Source organism: Sycon ciliatum, chromosome 3 (assembly GCF_964019385.1).
Source record: "Sycon ciliatum chromosome 3, ocSycCili1.1, whole genome shotgun sequence".
NCBI lineage: Eukaryota > Metazoa > Porifera > Calcarea > Leucosolenida > Sycettidae > Sycon > Sycon ciliatum.
In genome coordinates, this window is record NC_088645.1 from 2,594,486 (window position 1) to 2,605,930 (window position 11,445).

At 51.2% G+C, this 11,445-nt stretch overlaps 2 long non-coding RNA genes across 3 annotated transcripts; both read left to right on the forward strand.

Annotated features, from left to right (window-relative positions):
• The first annotated feature begins 273 nt into the window (after positions 1-273).
• LOC135811217 (uncharacterized) lies at positions 274-5,876 on the forward strand. 2 transcript variants are annotated; one of them, XR_010552568.1, is made up of 2 exons: positions 274-718; positions 5,165-5,876. It is a non-coding gene; the product is annotated as an uncharacterized LOC135811217 (long non-coding RNA). The 2 variants fall into 2 exon arrangements; XR_010552567.1 differs by lacking the exon at positions 274-718 and adding an exon at positions 2,545-3,182.
• A 2,623-nt stretch (positions 5,877-8,499) lies between these two features.
• Positions 8,500-10,499, forward strand: LOC135812421 (uncharacterized). Its single transcript, XR_010552793.1, has 3 exons — positions 8,500-8,910; positions 9,003-9,164; positions 10,002-10,499. It is a non-coding gene; the product is annotated as an uncharacterized LOC135812421 (long non-coding RNA).
• The last annotated feature ends 946 nt before the right edge of the window (positions 10,500-11,445 follow it).

Consider the following 11,445-nt stretch of genomic DNA (forward strand, 5'->3'; position numbering starts at 1 on the left):
TTCTTCCTTCAGAACTAAAAAAACTTCAAATGAAAAAAGGCTGGGGAGTACATACATGAACATCGCGTCGGGACCGTGAAAACCTAGCCTGTCACAGGAAACTTGATCACGTCCTGCATGCAGCAAACCATGCATGCTGGTTGCATGCCAAGTGTGCAGCGCGCGCACAGCATGCCCCGTCTCGACCCCTCTCGCTTATTGCGCAAAGGGTCTATTGTATGTCTGCGCTAGAATCGAAATACGAGAGTCGATAGAAACTTGCCGAGACTACAAGTTTCGATTCCTTATAGAGCATTTTCGATACAATTGTGTCCGTATCAGTGAAAGTCGATGCGTTCCTGGAAATGCGAACGGATTGAGTTTCATGTTCTCTTTTCTGCAGCAGAATATTTCAGTGGCTTTTCAGAACTTCATTCTAGTGGCGACAGTTTGCCTTTGCTGTAGTGTATGGCAAGAACCCAGAACACATGTTTATTGCAGAACTACTGCAGGGCTTGTTCCGCGGGTTTAGTGCAGATCTACTGCAGGGCGTGTTCCGCGGGTTTTTGCAGATCTACTGCAGGGCTTGTTCCGCTGCCACTCCTGATACAGTCAGTTCTGTGACTGTTGGACTAGAGCCAGAGAGACCAAGCTTCAAGAGAGGACATGAGATGATCATGATGATGGTACACAGAACACGGATTGTCAAGTGCACCGTGTGAAGTCACTCCACAACACGGTAAGAAACGAAGGGTGTACGTGTCAACGCTCACAGCCATGCGCTGGCTGCTCAGTAATCTGGCAATGCTAGAACGAGGAAACGTTGAAAGAAAATTCTGTTTGAAGATAGCGGTTGGACTATGTACAAGATTAGTACAACTGGACAGATAATTCGCCCAGGTAGACCTACCCAGGTACCCAGGTACCCAGGTACCCAGGAACTGTGTACCAGTCAAACTTCGTATCTGAACACATTTTACAAGGAAACGTGAATGTTACACTGTAATCACATAACTGCATGACTTGAATGCCCCTCGATACAGATTCCAGGGGCGTAGCACCCGCTACGACTGGTACGACCATGGCCGTACCACTTTTCGAAAAGTGTGGTCCGTCCGGAACGTGCAAAACCGTAATAAAAAAAATCAGGATCCATCGATGCATATATGCGCATCAGACTTTGACCTTTTTTCTAGACTCGTACTTGCAGATCTGTTATGCATCTGCAGTCGTACTGAGTACTGTACTCGACTCGACTGCACACTGCGCCAGAAGTGTGCCAGAAGTTCCCAGAACGCAGGATTTTGTGTCCTTTTTACAAAATTTTCATGGGGGAGGTCCCCGGACCCCCCTCCAACACGGCCATCGGCCGCACCGATCAGTCTTCGGTCGTACCACTTCCAAAACCCCTCCTACGTCCCTGCAGAAACAAACAGAGAGGGGGGGGGGGAGGGGGGGGGGGGAGGAGAGCTGGTCTCCGCAAAACGGTGCACTGAAATCCGTGTTGAAATAAAGTGATGAAACAATAGGGAAATGAATTGAAACAGAACATGCACTGCATCATACAAAACCTACTACAGTAGTATGCTACAGTTGCTGTGTTCACTGAAATACGACCCAAAGTACAAAGCTGGCGGCCTGGACCAGTTCCAATCACAGTTTACATCATTGCATCTGCACATGTACTGTATCTTTACATGTGTACGTCCAGCCACATTCGTGCCACTTCCAGGCAACCAAGGCTGGTGCAGGTGTACGTCCAGCCACATTCGTGCCACTTCCAGGCAACCAAGGCCGGTGCAGGTGTACGTCCAGCCACATTCGTGCCACTTCCAGGCAACCAAGGCTGATACAGGTGTACGTCCAGCCGCATTCGTGCCGCTTCCAGGCAACCAAGGCCAGTGCAGGTGTACCTCCAGCCACATTCGTGCCACTTCCAGGCAACCAAGGCCGGTGCAGGTGTACCTCCAGCCACATTCGTGCCACTTTCAGTCAACCAAAGCCGGTGCAGGTTGAGGGCGCCAGCTTAGCACTTTGGGTCAGATTTCAGTTAAGCGCAACTGTACATGTATGTAGCATACGAGTACACCCGAGGTCGTGGCTTAATAATAATATAGGGAGACAACACTGGACACTGTAACGCTAAATCACGTACGTATCGACCACCGGGCTGCATGCCCGCTACTAATACATGCTCGCACATGACATTGCTTGTCTGTGCCCCGCTCTCTCATGTAGGCAGGCCGTCGTAATGATGGGTTGGATTTAGTACACCGTGCAATACACAACAAGTAAAATACGGTACCAATTTGTCAAGGCTATCGGCGGAAATGGAGGGGGGGGGGGGGGGTTCGGCCACCTGTTGGAAAACCCGAGTTTAGCAAACATTCGTGCTTCACAGAAAACAAATTGGTATGGCGATTACTACAAGAACAAGCGGAATACCAATAGACTGCCAACGATGGTTAAGGCGTGCGGTAGGTTGCGTAGATGGACACGCTGCAAAAACAAAACTCGCGCTGCAAAAGCAAACTCGCACTGCAAAAGCAAACTCGAGCTGCAAAAGCAAACTCACGCCGTAAAAGCAAACTAGCACTGCTAAAGCAGACTCGCGCTGCAAAAGCAAATCGAGCTGCAACAGTGAGACAGCCTGTCACAATACAGTTTCTGTGCTCCCAACCGTGTGTCAAGCTCTGCCTTATAAGGGCATTGTGCAGCCTGCTTTCTAACATTGTCTGCCGTGAAGCAGTTTGCTAATGCAGGGGTGTAGGAAGGTATTTTTAGTGTGGTACGGTCAGCCATCTGAGATACAGTGTACTCGTGGGGAGAGGGGTTGCTGAGCCGAAACATTTGGAAATCGTACGCACTGCCGGGCTCCCGCGCGGGGCCCCACGCAAGCATTCGCAACCGCGATGTACGTACGGCATGTCGTATAAGCCACCTATCAGCCTTGGGTGCAAGCTCACCCAAGGCCACCCTCGCAAGGCAGGAACAAGTAAAGACATTCACCAGTTGTTTGCTGTGCCTACCCGCCGCAGAAATTATTTGAAATTGTCTCTTCTCCGCTCTCAGCGATAGTCTTACACCCACCATGGCTTTCTCGCAGGCACAAAGGGAGTCTATCCAGCAGATCGTGGCAGGCAGCGTGGCAGCAGCCCTCAGCGGCAACGCACCGGAGAACGTCACGGAGCACCAAGAAGACGGTATGTGTGCTGATGAATTCATGCACCATACGAACATGGGTTACCCCTCCTGCATTTCGCATGTCTCGTTGGAGACAGTCGATCGGTTTAGACGAATCGAGTATATAGATCTGGCAATACTGCTCCCGCCAAAATCTATTTCTACCGGGGAGCCAGCCCCTAAGAGGTTCTGCATAGACGAGGAAGGGGCAATTTCGGTGACAAGCGCACCAAAAGGAAAAATTGAGAACCTTGCCACGTGGACCGAGACATGGTCTATCTTTAGCCTGATCGCCATCCGCAATCAACCTCGCTGAACCGCTGCACTTATGCAGCATCAAATACGCATGGTACAGGCAGCCGGGAAGTACCGCTTCTCTGCAGTCGGGGACTATGACACGCCGGCACGCCAGGCCCAGTCAAAGGACCCAAGCTGATCCCTGGCGGAGCTCGACACGGAGCTTTTCGCGACCTGTTTCACGGGACAGGCCCTCCCCAATTGCAGCATTTGCAAGAAGGTGGGGCACTTGGCCGGAGCACACACCTCGGCCTTTCGCGACAAGCAGGCGAAAGAGAGTGCAAGCACTAAATCAACCAAAATCTGCCGCCGCTACAATCACGGCGCCTGCAGCGGCCCATGTCGCTTTCGACACGCCTGCCTCTTCTGCTCAGGCTCGCACGCCATGTCAGCCTGTCCAGCCAAGAAATAAGAGCGAACAGCAATCAGCCCCGGCACCACTTTCTTGCATTCACCCACCCCCTAACACCCCTATGAACATTGCATTACACCCCAACACCCCTTTCAATATTGATGCATTACACACTGAATTGCTGGCGCACTCTAATCCTGCATTTGTTCCTTCTCTAATTAGCAATTTACATGCCGGCTGTCGTATCGGGTTTGCCGAACCCCGGTATGTGTCCGTACGCAGCCCGAACTTGTCTTCAGCGGCAGCACACCCCGAGGTCGTCGACCAGTACCTGGCCACGGAATGCAGTCACGGCGACACCGCTGGCCCCTTCAACGCGCCGCCATTCGTCCGTCTGCGCACCTCTGGCGAAGGTGTGGTCCCCAAGAAGTCGGGCGGCCGCCGGCTCATCATGCACCTGTCCACCCCCGATGGGAACAGCGTCAATTCGTTCATTGACAAGCAGGCCTACCGTTTCTCTCTAATTACGATTGACACGATAGCTGAACACATGCGCAGGACGGGCCCCGGAGCCTTCCTGTCAAAGGTGGACCTGAAGCACGCTTTCCGACTCTGCCCCGTGCACCCCGACGACTGGCCGCTCCTCGGTATGTTGTGGAATGGCAACTTCTATATCGACACTGTCCTGTAATTTGGCCTACGCTCCGCTCCCAGTCTGTTTAACTGCCTGGCTACCACCCTAGAATGGATCCTCTGTAAGAACTATAGTATCCCTGCACTGGAGCACTATTTGGATGATTTCGTCTCAGTGTGTCCAGCAGCCGAGTCTGTCACGTCCTCGGCGGCCACGACCCACAAAGCCACTATTCTGCAGGTCTTTGCAAAACTGGGCGTCCCAACAGCAGACGGCCCGGACAAAGTTGTTGGCCCCGCCACCTGCCTCACAGTGCTTGGCATCGACATTGATTCAGCGGCAGGGGAGCTGCGGCTCCTAGCCGAGAAGCTCCAAACATTGCGGCAACTCCTCGCAGCCTGGGCCATCCGGTCATCAGCGTCCAAACACGAACTCTAATCCCTCGTTGGCCACCTGGCGTTCGCCGCCAAGGTCGTCCCAGCCGGTCGTACGTTCACTCGCCGCGACCGCTGTACTCGGGGGCTCTCCATATGTACGCGACACGCGTGCCCCGCATGGCGCAAACAAAATAAGGGCCAGGCACCGTGTTGCCATGCTACCGAGGCAAATTGTAGAGGGTGTTAAGCCTACCTAGCAGGTTGTATGTTTGCCCGTATACTATGGGCACGGCTCCGCGAGCCTGACCTGCTCGCTGTCTTGTGTTCTGCGTGTATATCCAGGCTTGCAAGCCGCGCGCATAACATCCCGCCGGATGTCCACCTCCCGCCGGAGGATCGCCTACAGACACCGCCGCCGCAAGCAATGGCTCCGCGAGCCAACGCTTCGCCGCCCGCTGTCTATTGTTCTGTGTGTCTATCCAGGGTCGCTAGCCCGCTCGCATTACATCCCGCCGAACATATAACTCCCGCCGGAGAATCGCTTACAGACACTGCCGCTGCAAGCTACGGCTCCACCGAACCAAGGCTTCGCCGCCTGCTGTCTTTTGTTCTGTGTGTCTGTCCAGGGTCGCCAGCCCCGCTTGCATAACATCCCGCCGGATGTCCACCTCCCGCCGGAGGATCGCTTACCGCCGCAAGCCACAGCTACGCAAGCCAACGCTTACGTGCCACCCCCATGCGCCCACCCGCAAGGCTAAGTACCTATGGATTAGGCCAATAGCAGAGGCTCCCACCCCGCGGGGCTGGGGGAGGGGGGCTCTCGGGTCGTATTTGCATTAGCCCCACAGGATGAGGGCGAACCTCGGCCAAACCAGTACAGGAACGCCCCGCCGAGGTCAAGGGGGAGATCTCCCACTAGCATAACCCACGGGTCCCCTGCTTACAATCCACAGCCACGCCGCCGGGCCAGTGTGTTCCGGGAAGCGGGCCGCTGTTCAGCGACCCGGCGCAGCACGCATACACCGCAGCTTGGCCGCCGTACCATCCTGCCTGTTTAGAAAACATGCCCGTGTGCGGGCGTATGCGTGTGTGCGTTTGTGTTGCATGCGCTTTTGCCTGTGTCCTCCTAGGCTTGCTAGCCGCCGCTCTCTCAGCGCGAGTAGAGCACCTGATTGCCAACTCGGTAGCCACTGGCACACAGCGCACGTACGCCCCAGGCTGGCGTTCATTCCTGGAGTTCATGGGTCGCATGCGCCGCGACGCACATCACCCAGATCAGAACACGATGTCCTGCTGTTCGCTGCCGGAATGTCTCACTCAGTCAGCGCCAGCACTCTGAGAGTCTACCTGGCCGCGATCAAATACCACCTCCTCCGCATGGGAGGCCCGGTCAGGGTTACATCCTCAAGCCGCATCACAGCCCTGCTCATGGGCTTAGAGAGGGAGAGAGCGTCGCTTCCCAGACATCCGTCAGCACGCCCTCAGCGCCAAGCGATCACCGTCCACCAGCTGAAGGCTCTCCGCCAGTTCTTGAATCGGTCCTTGTTCTCCCCTGCAGACAGACTAATGCTATGGGCTGCTCTTACGACAGCCTTCCACGGCCTGCTGCTGCGTGTGAGTGAGTACATGTCGCTCTCACCACACGGTCCCGGCGGCCTCAAGACGCTGAGGCACGAACACCTCCGGCTAGCCCAGCAGGAGGCCTCTCTGCAGCTGCAGAGGACGAAGACGTCTCAATTAACAACAGGCGGGGAGGTAGCACTGAATCACTACGCTGACCCCGCACTATGTCCCGTCCGAGCCCTGCAGGCTTACGTTCGGTCCAGCAAATGGAGCAATGACAAGCAACCCCTATTCAAGTTTCAGGATGGTCGCCATCTCAAGCCGAACGACATCAATGCTGTCCTACACAAAGTGCTAGGTCCAAGCATCAGCAGCCATTCCTTACTCGTCGGGGGAGCCACACACATGGCGGATTGAGGCGCACCAGAGTATGCCCTGATGGCTGCAGGCCGCTGGTCCAGCAGGGCATATCGCACGTACATTCTCAGGCCCGCAGGCATGCCACACCACTACTAGAGCCTGCGTGTCGCAATCCATTCGGTACCTTTATTGGAGGCACGGGTGCTGCCGATGGGCGCTGCATAGTGCACGCACATCGGCACCATTGAACTATTCATTTTTTCTAAGATTTAGTGTTCCGCTGCCATAGCAACCTAGTAGTACACATAGCCGTTCTGACAGCGCAGGACCCCGCAGGTCGCTTCTGCTGTCCTTGCCTCTCTGATGTGTAATGTGTGTACATCATTTATAATCATAACCTCATACTGAATACATGTACGTCATACTTGATTACCGATCACAGGCTCATGATTACTCACGCTGGAATACACGCTTGCGACACCCCACAGGCTCGTCTCTGTTGTGTGGCATGAGGGTTAAAGGGGAAGTGCATCGATTTTTCGAGTAGGGTCCAGAAGTTGATATCGGTTCGAATGGCATATCTCTCGCTTCCTTACGATAAGCCAAACTTGCCAAATCGCCAATTGTATGCTCACGTTGCCATAGCGACCAGAGCAGTGATGACGTATGAAAGGCTTAGCTTCTCCACAGAGAAGGTCGATCACTGCAGAAATTGGTCATTTTCAATTGTCTTATTGTATTCACGATGTGAAAGAAGTGCTGTGTTCAATGCTGTTAGTACCGTGAACTATTTATCGCCCTTCTCATGCATTTCCCTAGGCTGACTGTGCCTAGGAAATGGTTTCCTCTAGGACAAGATGCTTGGAAATCGCCATCTCTCCTGAGACAATTTTCAGCAAACTTTCAAACCTACGACATTATTTCATTCGTCAATCTCCGCCACCCGTCGTGTCACCTGGCTTCAGAAGATGTTACGAGAGTCGCCAGGAAGCATCACATTCATCTTCAGGAAGTGAAAAGAGCAAACGGCATGGTCCTTGGTTGGGGGAAATGCTGAACGTCTGATTTGTCCCAACCAAGATGTCAGCATTTTGTTCGTCACTATTTTCGCTTGTCTGCTGGTGTCTCCGCTCTCCAGCTTTCTCCTGTCGGTGTCACGTTCCAGTACACAACCGAGAGGACTACTAACGAACAGTTCACTGCACTAAGAGCATTGAACACAGCCCTTCTTTCACTTCGTGAATACAATAAACCAATTGAAAATGACCAAATTCTGCAGTGATCGACCTTCTCTGTGGTGGAGCTAAGCCTTTCGTACGTCATCACTGCGCTGGTCGCTATGGCAACGTGAGCATACAATTGGCGATTTGGCAAGTTTGGCTTATCGTATGGAAGCGAGAGATATGCCATTCGAACCGATATCAAATTGTCTTTCTTCTGGACCATACTCGAAAAATCGATGCACTTCCCCTTTAACTGTCATTTGTCACTTGTCACTTGCAACTGAGTACCTAGACCTACAACTACATACCGGCAAGTAGTACTGTAAACTCATGTACATGTGAATTCTGTACTAACTCTTACAGTTCTAGTCCATGTCAGCTCCCTGCCTCACAGGCATAGCGTCCCAGGGCTAGGGACTTCCCCTATCTAGCCCTGCTACATTTGTATTGTGTCTAGCTCCTCCACTGCACACGTAGAATGTCTACATTAGTCATGCAGTCTGTCGTCACGTGACATCACCACAATGGGGCTGTTAAGTGATGACGTCACAGTTCCTTCGATACGCATAACAACGATCCCACTGGGGACAAACAAAAGTAGCGTCGTCTCCACCGACCCAGTTGTCAGTGGCAACATATAGGAATCGTGTACATTTCTTCGTTTCTTCTTTGCTGTTTTCAGTGAGTGTTTTGTTTTCTCTTTGTCCTTGATCTCGACGATGTTGTCGTGCTCATTACCTTACTGAGACGTCTCTTGTGACTGTAGCCAGTGTCATGGAGGATTTTATTGGCGTGACAAGGTAGATCGCCGAGATCGAGCGTGAAAAACGCTCTGCTTTAGTAGCTCCTGTAGAATGTTTTCTGGGTTGGCGTATCCATGGTCAACAAAACCAAGGTGCAAGACAGCATGAGAGATCGTGTAAACGATGTGAACTCCAAAAGGTAAGCTCCTGAACAAGTGGAAAGATATGGGTATTTACAAACTCTCTCTTCATCCATCGATTGGTGCTATGCATTGCATTTTGTCTTCACAGATAATCTGGACAAATAAATTATAAACTGGAGAGTGCAATCGTGCTTGGGACCCATCCCAATGTCATCACATGGCTGTGGTGACTAGTGTATATCTGGGAGAATTTTTCCTCGACTGATACGGAGTACAGGTGGATCGATTATGAGAAATGCGAACATGTGAAGTAAGTAATTAGTTGTGTCGAAGAAATGTCCAATAAAATAAAATTTACTTTACACTCAAACATACACTGTAGATGTACATCAAGAGTACATAACCCCCCAGAGTGTGCAACGCCGATCCAGCTCTGCATATGATAGGGTCTTGGTCGAGCGGAATCGGATCTTCTGATGTCATGCGTACACTTCACACCAGCGCAAGGCCGGTCTCGAGGTAGGGCAGCATTGTTTTTGATCCAAGAGTACCCGCGACTCCCCAGGTTCCCCTCAGATGTGTACGGTATTATGACGCAAAGATCCGATTCCGCTCGACCAAGACCCTATGCAGAGCTGGATCAGGCGTTGCACACTCTGGGGGGGGGGGTTATGTACTCTTGTGTACATGTAACATCATGATAATGATTCCACCTTCATTGTCCCGCAACTGGTACACCATACGCACCGAATACATGGTGTGTGTGTGTGTGCGCGCGCGCGCAAGCGCGCGCATGTACATGCACACACTCTCATGCGTGGCCGAGTCGGCCAGATGAACAGACCATGCATTTACACGAGGTGTCCATAATGTCATTGGAACGCTGTACTTTATGACTTTATTCCAAAAGACTATGTCTTGCCCCTGACGAATGGAGTTGTGTCTGTGCTCAGCGGGTATCGGGCTATGACGCAACACTGCAATCAGCGCTGCAATTAAAAGAGCACTGCATGGATTATTTTGACTAACTTCCTTTGCGTTTACTTGGTTGAGCCCGTGGTTTCATTTCTGTGTTCTCTCATGATTGGCCTCTGGAAATAATCAGAGTGGATGTCATTTTGCCATATATGTGTGCCTTGTGCGACAGGTTCAAGGCTAGATGCACTTCACATTCGGCGTGCGATCTCAGCGTCTGGGACCTGATGAAGTCTTGGTTGGATGATTATTCAAGCCTGATACTACTCGACACACCAATGTTCATGTCAATGTAATTTTTTCAGAGCTGCACTATTTACGTGTTGACGCTTACTTCGGTGTTAGCGTGTTTCCCCCGGATTGTTTCTATCATCATGATCGTGTGTTCTTGGGCTGAGCGAGCACATGCACAAGTGTGCAGCTATAACCCTGTGTATCTTTGGTTACACTTTGTTCTGCAATGCATGTACCTTGTAACATTATGTGCTTGCACTGCTTTGTCTGGTCTGCGTATTTCAGGACTATTCAGTGCATTAGACCCAGGTTTGTTTGGTTGCCGGATGACCTCTTGTTGCGTCGCTCTGTATTTGTATTCATCAATTTTTGGGCTTGAGAATTGAGCTGTTGTGTGGTTCCCAATATGAAAACATCATGCTGGTGCTCTGTGTTTCGATTATCGACTGTCGGAGCAGTCCTGCATTTATTAGCAGAACGGTCAATACTGTAGTCTTTTCACGTGTTTGTCTTTTTTGTGTTTTCGCCGGGGGTATTAGCGTCACGTTGCACACAGAACGGCAGTGTTGCATCACTGGACGACCCCGCCTCTGCATCTGACTTAATTTCCCCAGGATCTGGTGCAGTTACACCAGACAGCCACTTCCTGTAAACACGCAAACAGCAAAAGAAGAGATCCCGCAAATCAGGAAAAAACATTATGGAAAATATAGAGTAGATCATACAACATTCAATAATCTGGAGTAATTACAGTGAGACAAACACTTCAAACAGTGCTCTCTCTCTCTGTCTCCATCCTTCCAAAAATACCCTATGACAATTCCCTAGAATTATTTTATTTTATATTCTTAGGACATCATTCTGAACATAATAAATTCTTCCATGTGTCTTCAATCACCACGGAGGGCGAAAATATATCTAAGTCATGCAGTTTACGGGAGGTACGAGCTGTCATGGATATAGAGGCTGATATTGTGCCAGCGTGAGGCCATAGACAGAAAGAAGACACTGATTTCTTGAACAACTCACCTATATATAATCGAATCCACAAGGAGCGCTCATACTTTGATCCATCAGGACGCGAAACATCTTCAAAGCACTCTCAAACACGGAGTTTTACTGTGGGCAGCCAATTTCACAGCCATCATGAAAGCACTCGACGACTACAGGAGTTTTGTAGAGGAAAGAACAAGGAGTAAAGAGCGACAACAATCGCTTGAAGAAAAAGCAAAGAAAAACAACTGTCTCTCCAGTCATTTAGATGCTGTTGCCCTTGACATCTGGTTCCATCCAGAGGACGCGACTTTTGTTTGTCCCCAGTGCTCTCCGTTGCTATGCGTATCGAAGGAGCCGTGACGTCACACTTAACAGCCCCATCATGC